Below are 20,869 nucleotides of genomic sequence, written 5' to 3'. Positions count from 1 at the left end.
GCACAGGAACCACATTGGCTCACACTGGGGGGACAAAGTTCTTTCAATTCTAGTCTCAAAATAGCTCCCAAAATGTTTATTTGTTTATTGTCTGTCTCTCCAATTAAATTTAGGTCTGTGAAGACAAGAATTGAATCTGCTTTATTCATCAATATATTCCAAGCACATATCATAGGACTCCTGACATCAAATGGATAGATGGATGGATAGATGGATGGTTGGATGGATGGATGGTTGGGTGGACAGATCGATGGTTAGATGGATGGGTGAGTAGATATATAGGTAGATAAATAGTTGGGTGGATGAAGGAAGAAAGGAAGAATGAGTAGACAGATGGATGGAGGGATGGATAGATGGATGAATGACCAAGAGAGGAACCATCATCAAGGTCAGCTTCATCAGAGTTCTTCAGATATCTGCTGCCTTCTGCGAAATATGGATGTCCACAAGGAGGCAGATATGCAAGACTATCCATCCTGACAAAGCTGGGGACTAATGGTATATAGAAATAAACATGCAGTTTAGTATAATGAGGCAAAACCAGCACAAACACTTCTACTACCATGACCCACCAGGTTGATGAGACTAGAACTGAGGCATTCCATTTACCTCAGATTTTTTAAAGTGACAAAAATATACTTTCAGATCTTGGGAGATTACTATTAAACAGCAGCAGATTTAGGCTCTCCCATGACTAATCCTAAATCAGCAAATACCCTCCAACCATTCTTTTCCCAATACATTTTCCCTGTTGCTGTGAAAAGTCTTTCCCACTTGCCCTTCAAGACTATATCCATTAATATTAATGCTACCTAACAGCCAGTTTCCATTCTTCCTTTGCTAAATAAAAGAGTCCTGATTTTGTACAGGTATCTACGCATCCTCTGCATGTGAACCAGGGTAATCCCTGATTGGTCAAAATCCATACTGGTAATCCCATACCCCATGACAGGATTGAATTATAAATGATCATGTGACCAATGAGTTTTACCAATGAAATGCAAAAGGAAGCTTCTGAAAAAGGCTTCTTTCTCCTTAAAGGTAGACATAGGGCAGCCTAGGTGGCTCAGCGGTTTAGCATCACCTTCAGCTCAGGGCATGATCCTGGGACCTGGGATTGAGTTCTGCATCGGGCTCCCTGCATGGAGCCTGCTTCTCCCTCTGCATGTGTCTCTGCCTCTCTCTGTGTTTCTCATGAATAAATCTTTTTTTTTTAAAGGCAGACATAGAGGAAAACAGTCTTTTGTCCCCTGGAGGTTATCACAAAGGTCCAGAATTGTTCAGGCATCTTGTTGCCATTGGGGGGCAGAGCCAAGAGAATTACATTGGTTTGGACTTTTTGCAATGTGAGAAGATACAGCCTCTCATTTTTCTAGGTAGTTGAGTCCCGGTTTTCTGTTACTTACAGTTGAAAGCACTCCCTTAGAAGAACTAAGCATATTAGCATTATCATTCTTCTCATTTAACCAACATCTCCTCTCTTAGTGGCCATTTGAATGACAATGCCCTCCTTCACAAATTTCAGAGAAAGTCTTTGGCTCTTTTAAGCAACATGTCATCATGCCAGAGAGAATCCAGATTTGCTATCTGGGGCTCCACAAAAAGGCAACATGTCTTCCAAATACAGAAGTTAACTAAGCCAGAACCTTTTCTGAAGATTTAAACTCTTGTCAAAAATGTGAAATTCTTCTCACCAAAGAACTGGAGTTTGGAGGACATGATAGGTCACTTAATGAGTACCTTCATTCCCAAAGTCCCCAAAAACCTAGGAATAGAGGGGGGGAAAGAAAAACTGGAAATTAGGGCAAATTTTCAACTTTACATTGATTTGAAGAGGGTGTTCCTAGGAGCAGATATGCGAAGGTAGAGAATGATTCAAATTAATTGAAAAACAAGTCCTGGAGATTGCAACATGGAAGAAAGGAGCTCAGGGAAGGAAAGCAGTGATTTGGTGGGTGGGAAGTCATTGGGCAGCTCAGTGATGTTCAAGAAGTGTTTGAACCAGGTGAGATCTTGTCATCTACTTGGGCTCAAGTATTGATTGAACACCTACCTATCTGTGCCAGGCATGTGAGAGATGCCAGAGGTATAAAAATAGAGACACCTAGACCCTATCCTCCAGGGTTAGATGCAGAAAGCTTAAATGCAGAAGGGTTAAATGATGGTCCTATAGCGTGGTTGTCGGATGGTTAAAAGAGAAGATCTTGGTGTCAGACTGAGAAAGTTCAGATCCAAATTGTGCTCTCACTAGCTGCATGACTTCCAGAGGTATCTTCACTTCTATGTATGTCATCTGTAAAATGGCTATACCACTAAGGAATCAATAAGACAGCACGTGTAAAGCCTCCAGCTCATGGTAAGAACTCAATACATATTAGCTATGACAACATTGGTGGTGGTGACAGAGAAAGTGGTGCAAATGGAGCACACAGAAGCTGCCTCTTCAATAGGGCAAGTCAAGGAAGGTATACCAAGGTCAAGAAAGGTGTATCAGTCACTGTCTTTAGACATAAGCAATAAAATCTGATTCTGGCTAATTTAACCCTGAGTCTTTACAATGCTACCTCCAAGAACTTATGTTCTGATTGCCAAAAGCCTCACTCATATGATCATAACCAAGCTGCCAGAAAGGCTGAGAAAGCAAGTTTGGACTTTTCATCTTTTATAATAGGAGGAAGATTCATCTTATAAAGTGCAAGATTCTCAAAAAGAAAGATGCTAGCCACAGAAAAAGTAAAAGTGTCTTCTAGAGAAAGCTTCCTGGAATAAGTACCATCTCAGCTGAGCTGAAACCAATCCACAATTCATGTTTTATCAATGATGAAAATGAGGCACAGAGGGGTGGACTTTTACAAGGCCAAAGCTTTGGGAGGAAGAAAGATGAGTAGTAGAAATAGAGAGAAGCAGGGTTCAGGGGGAGATACCAGAAGAGACTTCTCATAGGGCTATGGGAGGAAAATGCTGTTAAGTCCTAGATGGAAGTGGATATTGAGTACACAAGTGGTGGCATCAGAAGAGAACAGTAGACTGGTCAAGCCTGGGAAGAAGTTGAGACCCAGCATAGTAGAATGTTGTATAATTATTTGTTCTTTATCTCCAGTTCCCTGGAGGGAGCCTCTAAACCCTTGAAAGTTCCCAGATGACAGGAGTATCTTGTTTACTCACAGTAAGCTCCTTGGACCATACCTGAGTTTATGCAAATGAAGTGCCCCCACGGTGGGCCCCTAAATAGTTTTTTTTAGACTTGGTGCTGGCCATATCAGAGAGACCAACCATGTGATCAGAGGATTGGAGCTTTGAGACATATGATATCAGTCTGTTGTCCGGATGCTCAGGGGCTGGAGATCCAGTTCAGCCACAGGACCAATGATTCAATCATTAACTCAATCATTAATAAACCCTAATAAAAACTCTGAGTGCCTGGAGCTCCAGGGAGCTTCCCTTATTGATAATCATACACTGACGTGCTGAAAGGGTGATGCTTCTTGAGGACATGGATGCTTCACAATTGGGACCCTCCCAGACCTCATCCTATGAAAGTCCTAATTTAGAAGGTCTTGATTTGTACCTCTTCTAATAAAACCGTGAACATAATTATCACACTTTTCTGAATTCTAGGAGTTGTTCTAGTAAATTGCTGCACCTGAGGGGCTGTGGGAACCCCCAAATTGTAGCCTGTTATTCGGAAATGTAGGTGACTTCTGGGGACCCCTGAACTTGTGGATGATACCTTGAAGGCATTCTTGTTGGGAATCGTGTCCTTAGCCTGTGAGATTTGACTCAATTCTGAGTAATTAGTATCACAATTACACTGCAAGGAGAAATCTATAATCCAGGCAAAGGACCATATTGTTCCAACACTGTGGTTGAGCCTCTGTCAAGGAAAGTCATTCAAAAATGTGGAAGACGTGCATAGTTTGTGCCTGCGCATGCTATTTTCTTTAGATAGCAGCCCCTTCTCCTTGATTCTTATGCAGAGCTTCAACCCTGATGCCAACTATACTCATGTGACCAAGACCTGACCAATCCAAGTATTATATTTACCCAATCACAGCAAATGATTCAAGCATGGTCACCCAAGGTAATCCAATAAAAGTCAAACCCTGAATTTCCTCCAGAATCGGTGAGAACAAAGCATTTTCTTCTGGAATTGTGGACTATAAGGATAAAAATAAGCCTAGAGCTTCTTGGAGCCACTCCATACAGAGACACTGCCAGCAAAGAGAGAAAAATCAAGCTGAGAGTAACAGGGAGGTTAAATATTGGTAACTTCATTAGAGCATCTGTTTCTAGCCAGACCTTTGAAATGTTTAGCTGTGGAGGCCAACCAATTCTCTTTTCTGCATAAGCTAGATTCAGTCTGGTTTCCTTCACTTGCAACAAAAAGATCCAATGAATGTCAAAGGAGACAGAAAGGAGATTTTTGGGCAAGCCTAGACACCCCTGAGAAAAGGTCCCTCCTCTCAAGGGCTGGCAGGATAGTAGGGGAAAAGACTAACATCAGATGTATCATGCAGGTAAAGCTAAGAGAAAATCTCCAGTTAAACTCACAACATCAATCAAAAGAAAAGGGAAAGACTAGGAACACAGATGTTTTATCACTCAGCGTTGCAGCAGGTGTGAAAGTGCCAATTTGGATTTAAAAGAGCATGAAACAAATGTAAGGTGGGGACTGTTATCAGAGTCAACCCTCATGTATCTACCACTGTGAAAAGAGGTGCTGGGTAAGTGGATATCCTTGCTCAGTGGTCTCCCAAATGGGATAGGTGGGGAGGGTAATAGTAAACAAGACCAGGGAGCAGAAGACAATACTGGAACTTATATTTATAGTTATTTTAGCCAAATTGTATTTTAAGCAATATTAGTAATTTAGATGTGGATTAGCCCTGGAACCTTCACTCCATCTATACCAAGAATGGCACCACACATCTGGGATCAATCAAGCCAAGAAATCCAAGAGATAATGAGAGTTCCACAGTCAGAAGAGATTAATCATGGCTTCACTGGCTTCTCACCCATGGCCTTATTTCCAATAAACTACAATGCCTCTTCTTTTTCTTCCCCAGTTTTAATTATTTTTTCAATTGAGATATAATTGACATACAACATTGTATTAGTTTTAGGTGTACAACATAATATATGCAACATATACACATATATATGTACATACCATACATATTTACAATTCTTTTCTTGTGATAAGAACTTTCAAGATCTACTCTTTTAGCAACTTGCAAATGCTCACTACAGTATTGTTAACTATAGTCGCCATGTTGTACATTACATCCTCAGGACTTACTTATCTTACAACCAGAAGTGTGTACCATTTGACCATCTTTGCCCAATTCTCTCACCCTACCCACACCCTTAGCGACCACTCATCTGTTCCCTGTATCTGTGAGTTCGGATTTTACAATGCCTCTTCTTTAATGCCTGCCATATTATTTCTAGAACACCAAGTATGCCAGTGAAATGGGTACTTCTCTCTCTACACAACAGCAATTGTTCTCAGGTTCTGGGCGATTTGCTATTTGAACTTGTACTATCTGACAACTGCTTTCCCAATTAACTCCTCCTCTGTCTCCTCCTTGGCTCTCTGGCTTCTCTCCCAGTGAAACTGAGGTTGCCAAGAGAAACAGTGGATTCAATCTGTTCAATGAGGAAGTTTAACTTTATATAGAGTTGTTTTTTTCTCCCTAAGTCCCAGTTTAATGGTCTTATCTCCTATGGCTGAGACTACTAGGAAGTCAGATGGTCAAGAAGCTGAATTATAGAGCATGAAACAACACTCTACAATGTCTTCCAGTTACCCCTGCAAAGTGGCTCTTTGGAGCACATTCTAATTATCTCTCTCAACCATGATTAACAAAGAGGTTTGATGCTTCAGAGGATCAAAGAAGCAGATAATCTACCCCAAGCCATTTTTTTATTTGGGATAGCACAGAGACACTATCATCCACTTTGCTAAAACAGCATCAGGAACTCACCTGTGAGCAGTCCCATTTGGAGAGGGAGGAGATAAAAATGTACAAAAATGATAAATTTGATGCTCTTTCCTCTTTGTACCAGAACCCATAAGAGCATTCCATTACACATCCAGGAACTCTAGGGCATCTGAAATGTGGTCCCATTTACAAACATTTTATTTATACTTTATTATTTCATGAACCACTGATTACACAAAGTGGGTTCACTTTCCTCCTCTTCTTCAAGCTAATATAGTTTTACATTTCCAGAAAACTCACCAAATAAGAATAGGATAGCTGAGTGGGTCTAGCCAAGACATGGGCCAGATAGCAACAGATTTAGTGCTTTTCTGGGACCTCAGTTTCTGCATCTGTAAAACAAGACAGCTAGATCATAAGGGCCCCAAACCTACATTTATACAAACCAGGCAAGTAATAAAAATGAACAGAGGAGATTGGGTAAAATATAATGTGTTCCCTACTTGATAAGCATGTAGTGAGAAAGGTACTGGGAGCAGACAGAGGGATAAGCTGTGATCCCTTCCCTGGTGATGCACTTGGTCATGTGAGGGAAGCAAATACATGAACAGTGACCAATAAATACGATTTTTAAAAAAAGCTATGTTCAAAGCACCATACGAACTCAAAAGAGGGTTGGACTAACTCTTCCTAAAGAATCTTGGAAGGTTTTAAAAGGGACAGGCATTGAGTTGGGTCTGAGAGAGAAGAGAAGAGAAGAGAAAAGAGAAGAGAAGAGAAGAGAAGAGAAGAGAAAAGAGAAAAGAAGAGAAGAGAAGAGAGAAGAGAAGACAAGAGAAAGAAGAGAAGAGAAAAAGAGGAGAAGAAGAGAAGAAGTAGCATCCCATGTCAAGAAACCATCCTTGCAAAAAAAAAAAAGAAACCATCCTTGCAAAGGAACAGAGACCTGGAAAACCAGGGTGTATTTGGCAGGGAAAGAAGGATGTTTGTTAAGGCTGGAGTCTTCATGCATGAAGAGAATATGAGCAAACAGTCTGGAAAAGTTAGTTAGAACCTAATCAGGAAGGGCTTTGTGGACTTTATCTTGAGAGTAATGGGGAGCCAGAGATGTGTTTTAAAACCTTGAGAGGGGGATCTCTGGGTGGCTCAGCGGTTTGGCGCCTGCCTTTGGCCCAGGGCATGATCCTGGAGTCCCAGGATCAAGTCCCACGTCGGGCTCCTTGCATGGACCTGCTTCTTCCCTCTACCTGTGTCTTTGCCTCTCTCTCTCTCTCTCTCTCTGTTTCTCTCATGAATAAATGAATGAAATCTTTTAAAAATATTTAAAAATCAATAAAACCTTGAGAAAAGGGAGCCTGGGTGGCTCAGTTGGTTAAGCATCTGTCTTCAGCTCAGGTCATGATCTTGGGGTCCTAGGATCAAGTCCCACATTGGGTTCTCTGCTTAGCAGGGAGTCTGCTTCTCCCCCTCTCTCTCTCCCTCTGTGCCCCCCTCAATAAATACATAAATAAAATCTTTTAAAAATTAAAAAAATAAAGCCTTGAGAAAAATGGTGACATTTACATTTCAGAAAGTTCATGCTACCTGCAGGGTAGAGAACAGGTTAGAGCCTTGCTGTCCAATATGACTTTCAAACACATGACATACTCCTGGTCCAAAGTGAGATATGCTGTGACTGTAAAATACACAAAGAACTTGGAACACTTAGCATGACAAAAAGGAATCTAGAATATCATCTTAGTATGTTTTAATGATTATATGTCACAAGGATAATATTTGGGGAATATTGGGTTAAATAAAATAGTGTGCCAAGATTAATTAATTTTAATTAATCTGCAGATTAATTTCACCTGCTTCTTTTTGCTTTTTACTACGACCCATAGAAAACTTAAAATCACATTGTGGCACACATTATAATTCTATTGGACAAATCTGAATTAGATGCCTGATCCCAAAGGCCAGAAGACCAATAAGGAGACTTTGAAAATGCCCAAGAGAGATCACAAGAGGGTGAGTCATCCCCAGGCATTAGGACTGGGACGGAGAAGAAGAGGGCAGATGCGTAGGCATCTGTTGTACGCTATGGTATTATGTGTGGTTGTAGTGTTGTATGATTAAGAGCATGGACTTAGACCAGAGACCCTGGTTCCAAACCTGGCTCTGACATGTACCAGCTGTGTGAACTTGGACAAGTCACTTAACATGTCTGTTATGCCTCAGTTTCCTCAGCTGTACAATATGGGTAGTTACAGCACCTGCTTCATAGGATTCAGATGAGTGTATACAATGAATGAGTTCATTCACTGATTCTCATACTTCTCTGCACATTCAACCTACCTGGGGAGTTTTATAATTCCCAATGCCCTGAGATTCTGATTTCATTGGCACAGGGTGTGGCCTGAACATCAGCACTTTAAAAAATTGCCCAGGGGATCCCTGGGTGGCGCAGCGGTTTGGCGCCTGCCTTTGGCCCAGGGCGCGATCCTGGAGACCCGGGATTGAGTCCCACGTCGGGCTCCCGGTGCATGGAGCCTGCTTCTCCCTCTGCCTGTGTCTCTGCCTCTCTCTCTCTCTCTGTGACTATCATAAATAATAAAAAATAAATAAATAAATAAATAAATAAATAAATAAAAAAAAAATTGCCCAGGTAATTCTGATGTGCAGCACAGTTTGTGAATCATTGAGTTAGTAGATGTGGAGTGCTTAAAACAGTGTCTGGGACAACATAACCATGATTTAAGTGTTTGTTGTTACTATACTTTTTAATGTCGTGAATAATTCATAATCTATTTAAAATAACAATTGAGGGATCCCTGGGTGGCACAGCGGTTTAGTGCCTGCCTTTGGCCCAGGGCACGATCCTGGAGACCCAGGATCGAATCCCATGTCGGGCTCCCAGTGCACGGAGCCTGCTTCTCCCTCTGCCTATGTCTCTGCCTCTCTCTCTCTCTCTCTCTCTCTCTCTGTGACTATCATAAATAAATTTTTTTAAAAATATTTTTAAAAAAATAAAATAAAATAACAATTGAGAGCCTATTGTGTGCCATTGCATGTCACTGCAGGAGCAGGATATCTCCCAAATTAATTCTCAGAGCTCACAAGGAATATTTCAACATGTCCTCCCTGGTGAGCACAGGTGGGCCAATTGGAGACCAATGTCCATTCTGGTAGCTCCTTCAGCTGTCCCAACTTTTCAAAGCCTCAGTCAGTGAAATAACAGCCCATTTCCCAAAACACTTAAATCCAAAAACAAGGTTTTAGTGTTTGGCAACATACAAGTAAAATGCAATTAAGCTTTGGAGCTGTGCACTGAGAGTCGACCAGCTAGAGCCAAATGGGAATGGAGCAAGGTGAGGCTCCATTTGGAGTATGGATTCAGCCCATCTGTGCCTTGGGCACCCATCATGGGAAACACCTCAGTGAGAACTGGCTGAAAGTAATAACAGGCCTTCAGAACTCAGGTCATCGATCGAGAAGGAGCCATGGCTGGCAGAGAGGCACTGACTCTTCTCTCTTGGACAGAGTCGAAAGAAGAATCAAAGCCATCTCTTTACTTATCCAGGAATCTTGTGCTCCCACACGGTCTCCAGGCACCACGGGTGCTGATTCAAATAGTGATCAATGGTAACTTTTACTGGGCACTTATTTTGTGCTCGACACTATCCTAAGCACTTTATATGCATCATGTTTTTCAATAGTCATAACAATTCTACAAGGGAAGGGTCACAAGCATCACTTTAGAATGAAAAACTGGGCTCAGAGAGGTGCAGTGATTTGGTTTCAAGTGACAGAACCCCAACTCAGACCAATTTAGACTAGAATCGGTTGGGAATTGGTTGCCTTAAGAAATACAATGAAGAGTTGAAGTTATGGGATAGACGAAGATACATCTGAATCATTCATGCAACTGGTATAAGGACCTCTTGCTGCCTCTCTTCTGTGCATCAGCCATATCCTATCGCACTGCATACCAGCTTCTTACACAAATGGCAATACGGCTTCTTGTCTCCTGTAGGCTCCCCTTCCCTGTCTCAGTTTCAAAAATCCCAGGGAAAAGCACTCATGTGCTCAAGTGGTCCACCTTTGACCAATCAGCAGCAACCAAGATAGCAAAATCATGTAAGAATGGGACAGGTCACTCAAACCACACAGGTTAGACTCAGTAAGGGAAAAGGAAAACAATTTCCCAGAATAGGGGGGGTATATATTCCCAGAAGGAAGGGGAAAAATATCTATCATAGTCCACTACTTCCAAGAATGAAAGCCAATGAGGATTTTAAGTAAGGAGGAAGGTGACTCATCCTTAAAGTTACATCACTCTGAAATTTCTCTGGGAATTTGGGGTTCAGACCACCTATGACATTTCAATTCAGTATAAACATTAATTGAACTTTTCCAGAATGCTGGCATTATGTTCCAAGCTGGCACATAGTATGAGCTAATAAATATTTATTAATGAATAATGTATAGATGAATATGGTATGGTCCCACTGCCCAAAGAACTCACAGCCTAGTAGGAGTTTAAGGCAAGGAAACAGTCCAAAAGAACCATATAAAGTACTCTAAAAGCTCAAACAAATTAAAGATGTCATTGATTTATGAAAGATGTCGGGACAATAAGTTAGGAAAGTCATCAAGAAAGGAGGTACCATTTGAGATGGGCCTTAAAAATAGAGTGGGATTTTGACTAACAGAGCCATAAGAAAAGTTCAGGAAGAAGAACAAATGTTGTGAGCTAAGACATGAAGTCAGGAATGGACAAGCCATTGAGTTTTGTGTATGTGCATGAGTGTTTGTGTGTGTGTGTGTGTGTGTGTGTGTGTGTGTGTGTGGTGTAAAAATATACATAGCATAGGGACACCTGGGTGACTCAGCAGTTGAGCATCTGCCTTCGGCTCAGATTGTGATCCTGGGGTCCTGGGATTGAGTCCCTCATTGGGTTCCCCATGGGGAGCTTGCTTCTCCCTCTGCCTATGTCTCTGCCTCTCTCTCTGTGTATCTCATGAATGAGTAAATAAATAACTTTTAAAAATATACATAGCATAAAATTTGCCACCTTAACCATTTTTAGGTGTATGATTCACTGGCACTAATTATGTCCACACTGTTGTGCAACCATCACCACTACAGAAACTTTTTCATCACTCTAAACAGAAACTCTGTACCCATTAGGCAATTACTCTGCATTTTCTGGAACGTGGTGATCTACTTTCTTGTCTCTACAAATTTCATATAAATGGAATTATACAATATTGATCCTTTTGTGTCTGGTTTATATACTTATTGTAATGTCTTCAAGATCCATTATGTGTTGTAGCACAGTCCAGAGCTTCATTCCTTTGTATAGCTAAATAGTATTCCATTGTATGAATATATCACATTTTGTTTATTTAGCTGTTGAAGGACACTTGGGTTGTTTCCACTTTGGCTATTGTGAATAATGTTACCATGAACACTGACATACAAACATCTGTTCAAGTCTGTTTTCAATTCTTTTGAATATGTAGCTAGAAGCAGAATTACTAGGTCTTATAATTCTTTGAGGAACTACCAAACTGTTCTCCACAAAGACTGCCCTATTTTATATTTCCACCAGCAATGTACAAGGGTTCCAATTTCAATACTTGTTATGTTCTATTTTATATAGATATACAGATATATCTCTAATCCATATATTAAGCTTTGGAGTTTATACTGGAGATATATATATATTAGAGAGAGAAGATATATATATTTGGAGATATTATATAGGACATATCTATATCTATCTATCTATATATATCTCCATCCTAGTAAGTTGAAATGGCATCTCATTGTGGTTCTTTTCTTTTTTTTTTTTTTTCTCATTGTGGTTCTGATTTGCATTTCCCTAATGACTAAGGATGTTGAACATTTTTTCATGTATTTTTTCAAGCCATCAGGTTTTTTTTTTTTTTTAAAGCCATCAGGTTTTACTGGTGCACAACCCAGGAGTTATAAAACTAAGGTGTTTAAGTTTTTTTGTCCAGCCAATAGGGAGCCAATGATAGTTTGGAAGCAGAAGAGTGAGACGATCAGAAATACAAAATCTAAGTAGATGAGTGTAAAATCAAGACACAGGACTAGTTTGGAGGCTATTTCAACTGTCTAAGTGAGGGACGATGCAAACTTGAGTCAGGAAGGTGGCAGTAATGATAAAGACAAACTCCAGAGGAATAATCCCTTCAGCACACTGGAAGCAACCTATGTACAATCATAAGGAACTGATTAAAAAACTATGGTAGAGGGACCATAATCTCAAGGGTTATGAGATGGAGCCCTACATCCGGCTCCTCCCTGGACATGGAGCCTGCTTGAGTTCTTTCTCTCTCCTTCTCTCTCTGCCCCTCCCCTGCTTGGGCTCACTCTCTCTTTAAAAAAAATTAAATTAAAAAAGTATGGTACAGCCATCATGATAAATTGCTCTGCATCCATAAAAATGAAGATGCAGCTGAATGAATAATGGAACAAAAAGATGTTCACAATATATTAAGTGAAAAAAATAAGGTTACAATACAGAATGTACATCATGATCCCATTTTTAGATAGATGGTACACAATTAGATCAGAAGGGAAAAAGAAGGACAGATACTGAGGGGGGAAAAAGACCTTGAAAGACACACACATGAAAATGTGAAAAATGACCATCTCATGCTAAACTAACCTCCCACCAGTTTACTCTCTGTGCTCTATTTTATTTTCTTCACTGCCTTTATCACTTTCTGAAAATACCTTATTCATTTGCTCATCTGTTTATAAAGTTCAGGAAGGAGGGAGTCTGCTTCATTCTTTCTGTATTCTCAGAACTGGAACATAGCCATAGAAGAAGCCCCGTAGATGTTTTTTGGCAAAAGTGCTCAGTGATGTGACCCAACTTGGTTTTTCTCACCTCTGTTTTTTTATTTTTATTTTTTTTTTCACCTCTGTTTTTTTAATTGTATAAATGAACTTATGACTTACAACATAAGAAAAATGCAAAGAAGAGAGACAAAACCAAGCATCTTTCTTGTCACCTCCAATACCACCACCACCACCACTTTTGCCAATGCCACCAGATCCTTGGTCTTGGCTGTTGTCCCCAGAAGGACTTTGCAGCCAGAGATGAACACCAGACACCACCTAGTACAACATCAAAGTGCTTTGCTCAGCCCATGGACCCACCCAATATTTCATTTGCTTTCTTCCAGCTTCCTGGGTATCCATTTTGTCCATCTATGCCCACTTAGCACAGGTGAAGTTATTAACACCATCACATCCCCACAGACTCAGAAGCCCAGAATAACCTGACACCGGTAGGGCATACACTTGGAAAAATGTTTCCAGGAAGGGGAGATCACTAGTCTACATCCACACTTGTCCTATCCTCACCCCTTCACCTCCTTTGCCCCCAGTCCTAGGGACTACATAGATCATTATTAAACACCAGAGTTAGCTAAAGTTAGAGGACCTCAGGCTATAGGCATAGAAAAGTAAGAGTGAGACAAGTAGCCCACTCAGAGACCTTACAACTTTGGACATTAGCACCTTCTCTCAGGTCCAAAATTTCTGAACCAGAGATTAATTACCCCAGGTCAGAAGCCCCATGAGGATGAGTCATAGTCATGGGCCACTAACATAAAGGACCCAAATTATTTGTTATTTATAGTAATGTAGTATATGATTTATTACATCTAGTAAATAGATTTTGCTCTGTGTGTGCTATATAGAGAAAAGTACATTTATACAGTACTATATACTACATACATTATATATGCTGTATAAAATATATAGATTCTATTTTACCATATACATATACATCTACATAGAGAAAGAGTACATTCAATCATTTATTCATTTGTGCTGTGAAACTGGACTCTGCTACTGTATATCATCTTGCAAGCTTAAAGTAAAAGACAAACACCTATTTTGAAGCCAAAGCATGTTTTCATTTGCTTTTCAGATGGAGGTTGAGTTCATCACAGCAAGAAGAGGAGGGTAGACTTCTGCTTTGTTCCAAGAGAATCACTCTTGGAGGCCTCTGAACCAAACAAAAAGGGAAGGAAAGACTTATTCTGTAAAGGTCTCTATTGAGGGCAGAGACATGACACATCTCTGAAGATATTTCAAAGGGCAGGAAGGCTTCTCCTATCTCTAGAACAAACTGAGAGCTGGGTATTCAACCCTGGTCTTGGGGGACTGATGGTGACAGGCACTGCTGACCAACAATGTAGGAGTAGGAGACGAGTTGGAGTGCCCATGAGGACAGTGATAAGCTTTAGGACGAGTGAAGTCCAAGTTATTCTTTCTATGATAGAGAGTGGCATTACAGCTACTCTTCCAAGAAATAAGCATGACTATCCTCCTAAGAACATTCTCCATGAAAGACAATTATCATATGGTTTTACTCATATGTGAAACATAAGAAATAGTGAAAGGGACTATAAGGGAATGGAGGATTAGAGAGGAAAACAAACCATGAGAAACTCCTAACTCTGGGAAACAAAGGGTTGCAGAAGGGGAGGAGGGTGAGGGGATGGGGTGATGGGGTGATGGGCACTAAGGAGGGTATTTGATGGGATGAGCATTGAGTATTATACTATATGTTGGCAAATTGAATTTAAATAAAATATTTTTTTAAAAGAACATTCTCCATTACATGCATCTCTTTTTAAAGAAACAGGTGCCCTATCCCCCTCCTTTCCTTTTTTTTTTAAGATTTTATTTATTTATTCATGAGAGAGACACACACACACACAGAGAGAGAGAGAGAGAGAGAGAGAGAGGCAGAGACACAGGCAGAAGGAGAAGCAGGCTCCTCACAGGGAGCCCGATGTGGGACTTGGTCCCAGGACCCCAGGATCATGCCCTGAGCCAAAGGCAGACACAAAGCCGCTGAGCCACCCAGGCATCCTTAATCCCCTCCTTTCAAACTCACCAAATGCCAAACGAGATGGGAGCCATTGAGCCCAACTCTGCTGCTTAAGAAAAGAAAAGCTGAGTCTTAGAGGGGGCTACAGCAAATGCATCCATACAGTAGCCATCCTGCCCTCTCTCCTGGCTCCATCTTCCACACCTCTTCCCCCCGTCCCGCCCCACCCAGTGACCATCCAACTTCTGCTCACCAACTGACAAATGGTATCACAAGAAACCAGGGACCTGGATCACCAGAGCATCCTGCCCAACACAAACATTTGGCTAAGGGAGACTTTGTATGGGAGGAGATAAATTTAACAGGCATCTGGGCAGAAAGTACTGCCCTGTTTATTGATGGGAAACTGTTTGCCAGAGTAAGAGCTCTTTGGGGACCTTTGAAGATGTTTGGCAAGCCCCAATCCCAAAAGCTGCTGTGCACTGAGAAAGGGCCCGTGGGCCTCAGAAAATTCAGCAGCCAGAAGGTTACCTCCCCAGAAGCTTACTAAGGGAGCAGTGGGAAAAGGTCCCCATCAAAGGAGGATGCATGGAGTAAATAACTATGTCTTGAAGAGATGCCCCCTCCTCCAGAATTTGTCAAGCTCTCCCCCACCCCACCTCCTATAATTTCTCCTGTAGAACAATTCGCAGAATTGAAATTAGTTATTTGTATACATTTAATGCCCACAAGCTTCAACTATGCTCACTGTACAAGGCACACATGAAAACTTATTGACCACAACGAGATACCACTTCACATCCAGTAGGATGGCTACTACCAAAAGAAACAAAATAGTAAGTATTGTTGAGCACATGAAGAAATTGGAACCCTTGTGCATGGTTGTTGGTAAAATAATGCAGCCACTGTGCAAAACGGTATGGCAATTCCTTGAAAAGTTAAAAATAGAATTACCATCTGATCCAGCAATTCCACTTCTGGATATATATCTAAGAGAATTGACAGCAGGGTCTCAAAGAGATATTTGTATACCCATGTTCACAGTAGCACTATTTATAACAGCCATAAGGTAGAAGCAACCTAAAGTGTCCATCGATGGCTGAAAGGGTAAATAAAATGAGATCTATACATACAATGGAATATTATTCAGCCTTCAACAGGAAGGATATTCTGATGCATGCTACAATATGCATGAACCGTGAAGATGTTATGTTTAAGTGAAATAAGTCAAGCATGAAAAGAAAAGTTGAGCATCTGCTTTTGGCTCAGGGCATGATCCCGGGTTCCTGGGATCAAGTCCTGCATTGGGCTCCCTATGGTCAGCCTGCTTCTTCCTCTGCCTATGTCTCTGCCACTCTCTCTGTGTCTCTCATGAATAAATAAACTCTAAAAAAAATAGGTTTAAAATGTTTAGGGTGGTCAAACTCCCACAAACAGAAAGTAGGATGTCTGTTGACAGGGGCTGGGAGGAAGGGGAAATGGGAAGTTTTTGTTTAATTGGTATAAAGTTTCAGTTTTGCAAGATGAACAAGTTATGGAGATCAGAGGGACAACAATGTGAATACATTTAACACTACTAAACTGTACACTTAGAAATGTTTCAGATGGTCAATTTTATATTGTGTGGTTTTTACCACACTTTTTAAAAGTAACTTTTAGAAAACCTTCTTGAATAAATGAAGGAACACAGCTGGGGAGACTTTTAGGTATGTGGGGGGAAAAAACACAATCCAAGCCCACCTAAGGAAAAGGGAAATTTTATTGCCTTCATGACCAAACAAATTCTAAGACAGAGTTTTAGACATAGCAGGATCCAGGTGTTCAAATGATACCATCTAAAATCTGTCTCTATCCCAGCCCTGCTTTCCCCAAGTCATGGGGAAGAATGGCACACAGAGCCATGGAAGATGAGTTTGTTGTTCATCAATATTAGTTTTGCTCTGAATTGGATACTAAGTGGATACCACTTTAAAATCCCCTCAGGCTCACCTGAACACCAGCAACTACTGTTGTAACCATTTCTATGGAGGTGCTAACCAATTATACACAGTTGCAACCAGACATTTTAAAAAAAGGAAAGGAAAGGAAATCTTGCCATTTGGGATTTTGAAAAACATGAAATAAATCTCAAGGGCATTATGCTAAGTGAAATAAGTCAGAGAAAGTAAAATACTGTATGATTGTACTATTATGTGAAATCTTTAAAAGCCAAGCTCAGAGAGTAGTTCTATAGTTAGCAGGTGCTAAGGGATGGTGGAAATGAGGGGATGTTGGTCAAAGGATACAAACTTCCAGGTATAAGAGGAATAACTTCTGTAGATCTAAAGTTGGTAACTATAGTTAACAGCATTGCATTAAATACTTGAAAGTTGCTAAGAGAGAAGTTCTTAAATGTTCTCACCATAACAAGAGTGGCAACAAAATAATAACTATGAGACTGAAGGATATGTTAACTTACCTTATTGTGACAATAATTTTTATAATATATTCGTGCTTCAAATGACTACATTGTACATCTTAAATTTACATAATGCTGTATGTCAGTTATAACTCAATAAACCTGGAAAAATATTAATAATGTGGATTAAACTCACAAGTAGTCATCACATTATGAATAACAAAGAAGAAATATTATTCCAGTATTTGAGATAATTATCCAATTCAGCAAAAAAGTCTTTATGTCATTGACAAGTGATATTCCCATATATTCAACATTTCACTTTTATCTTTCTCATTAACCTTAAAAAATCAACTAACATTCTTGTCAAAACTATACTCATTCATCAATGCAATCATAGGTTGGCTAAGAATACAAGAGTTTGGTAGAAATCAACAAAAGAATTCTCTAAGAATTGATTTGATATTTGGAATTTACATTAAAGAATATTGCATTTTTAATTATTTGTAATTTTAATGTTATGAATCCTTTATATCATGAAATTTATAATAAGCATACACATAAGTCATAATATATGTCTATAGAGACATAGCAATATCCAGCACAATCACTACAAAAAGCTATACAAAGAGATACGTCTAAAACACTAGAAGGGGCATCTGGCTGGTTCAGCCAGGGGAGTGTGCAACTCTTGATCTCAAGTCATGAGTTCAAGCCCCACACTGAGGCAGGGAAGAGTTTACTTGAATAAATAAATAAATATACAGCCTTAAAAACACTAGAAATAAATCAAGATGGAATCTTAAAAGGTATTCAAATAACCTACAGGAAGGAAGAAAAGAGAAACAGGGGAAGGAGACAGGAAACAACCAATAAAATGGCAGACTTAAGTTCTAAGATATCAATAATTGCCTTAAATGTAAGTGGTCTAAATAGACCAATTAAAAGGCAGAGATAGGCAGATTAGCAAAATGGATAACAAAGTAAGTTCCAACTACATGTTGCTTACAAGAATTCACTTCAAACTCGATGATATCAGTAGGTCAAATTAAAAGAATGAAAAAAAAACATACCATGCAAACACTAATCTTTTAAAAGGCAGAAGTGGCTATGTTGATATCATAAAAAGTAGACTTCAGAACAAAGACAATTACTAAAGACAAGGAAGGACATTACGGAATGTCAAAAGGATCATTCTTCAGGAAGACATAACAATCCTACGTGTGCACCAAACAGCAGAGTCTGAAAATACACAAAACGTGAAACAGAAAAACCCCATTATAGCTAGAATTTCAATATGTCCCTTTTAGCAACAGATAGAACTACTAGAAAATTGGCAAGGATATATAAAATCTGAACTACACAACCAACTTACAGGATCTAATAGAACACCACACCCAACAATAGTAGAATACACAGTTCTTTTTCTACTGCCCATGGAATATTCACCAAGACAGATCATATTCTGGACCATAAAACAATCCCCCTCCCTGTAATTTTTATAAATGGTCAAGGACATGAAAGTTGGGGACAAACTGAGGAACTATTCCAGACTGAAGGAGACATGATAACAAAATGCAATGCATTTTCCCAGGTGGGACCATGATGCCCATCTGTTGGGACATGTAGCAATATCTGAACAAAGTGTATAGATTAGATAGCAGGGTTGTATCAAGACTGATTTCCTTATTAGAAGGGCTTTATGGTGGTTATTTAGAAGAGTGCTTTTGTTTGGAGGAAATACACAGAATTATTTAAAGGTGATAAGGCAACATGTATGTAGCTTATGTTCAAATGGTTTAGAAAAATGCTAATGAGTTTGCACAAACAAGTAGACATATATAGGAAGAAAGGAAAAGAGGATGATGAATCAATGCAGTGAAATGGTAGAACGTTGGGAATCTGAGTAAAGGATATATGGATGTTGCTTCTGCTGCTCTTCCAACTTATGTATGTAAGTTTGAAATTATTTAGAAATAAATTGAAAATTATGAAAGTTAAATATTAGCAAAAGCTGAAGGAATTCACCCACTAGCAGATATACAAAGGTGGCATTTACTCAAAGGATACAAAAATACTAATTAAAGGGATACATGCACCACGATGTTTATAGCAGCATTATCAACATTAGTCAAATTATATAAAGAGCCCAAATGCCCACCAACTGATGACTGGATAAAGAAGATGTGATATATACGTACAATGGAATATTACTCAACCATAAAAAAGAATGAAATCTTGCCACTTGCAATGACACAGATAGACCTAGAGCGTATTATGCTAAGTGAAATATGTCAGGTGGAGACAAATACCATATGATTTTACTCATATGTGGAATTTAAAGAAACAAAACAGATGCACAAAGTTAAAAAGAAGACAAACCAAGAAACAGACTCAACTATAGAGAACTGATGGTGACCAGAGGAGAGATGGATAGGGGGGATGGGTGAAATAGGTGGTAGGATTAAGGTTCCTTAATACACTTGTGATGAGCACCTGCTGTTGTATGTAAATGGTGAATCACTAAATTGCACACCTGAAACTAATATTACACTGTATGTTAACTAAGCAGAATTTTTTTTAATTTACTCATAGAGACAGAGAGAGAGAGAGAGAGAGAGAGAGAGAGAGAGAGGCAGAGGCACAGGCAGAGGGAGAAGCAGGCACCATAGAGAGAGCCTGACGTGGGACTCTATCCGGGGTCTCCAGGATCACGCCCTAGGCTGCAGGCGGCGCTAAACCGCTGCGCCACCGGGGCTGCCCTAACTAAGCAGAATTTAATTTTTTTTTTATGATAGTCACACAGAGAGAGAGAGAGAGGCAGAGACACAGGCAGAGGGAGAAGCAGGCTACATGCACTGGGAGCCCGACGTGGGATTCGATCCCCGGTCTTCAGGATCGCGCCCTGGGCCAAAGGCAGGCGCCAAACCGCTACACCACCCAGGGATCCCACTAAGCAGAATTTAAACAAACACTTGGGGGAAAAAGATACACAGAGGAGGTTCTATGGCAGAAGACTACTGTGTATGTACAGAAATTAAGACAGTGTAGGTACTTCTACTGAAGGTAGCTAGAGGGGACCTGGGAGGGATGGGGTAACTGGGTGATGGGCATTAAGGAGGGTGCTTGAAGTAATGAGCACTGGGTGTTATATACAACTGATGAATCAATAAATTCTACCTCTGAAACTAATAATACAGTACATGTTAAATTGAATTTAAATTAGAAAAAAAAATTTAAGACAGTGTGGGTACTTCTACAAGGAGAAACAAAGAAGCCAACCAATGGATTGCCCCACATGTATTTGGACATTTGACTGATGACAAATTATTAATGGTACTATATTTAATTAGACATCCATGTGGAAAAAGGATCTTGACCCCTAACTCATCCCATCACATTAAAAGGTCCTGTTTTCACAAAGGACACTATAAAACTTGGATTCACAATCAAGGGACAGAACGCATCCTCCTCCCTTTTTCACTGATCAAAGGTTACTACTATGGCATTTCAACTGTTAGTAGGATTAAGAAATCAGGGTTGGCAAGGAAATCAGGGCTTCAGAGTAGTGTCCAGAAGCAATGACATATCCTCTGAGGTACCAAAGCTAATGCGTCCAAACAGAGAAGACTCGACACAGTGACTGCAGCTGACAGATCT

Source organism: Vulpes lagopus, chromosome 14 (genome assembly GCF_018345385.1).
Source record: "Vulpes lagopus strain Blue_001 chromosome 14, ASM1834538v1, whole genome shotgun sequence".
NCBI classification, from domain to species: Eukaryota; Metazoa; Chordata; class Mammalia; order Carnivora; family Canidae; genus Vulpes; species Vulpes lagopus.
The sequence above is the reverse complement of the archived record's forward strand: the minus strand, read 5'-3'. Positions refer to the sequence as shown.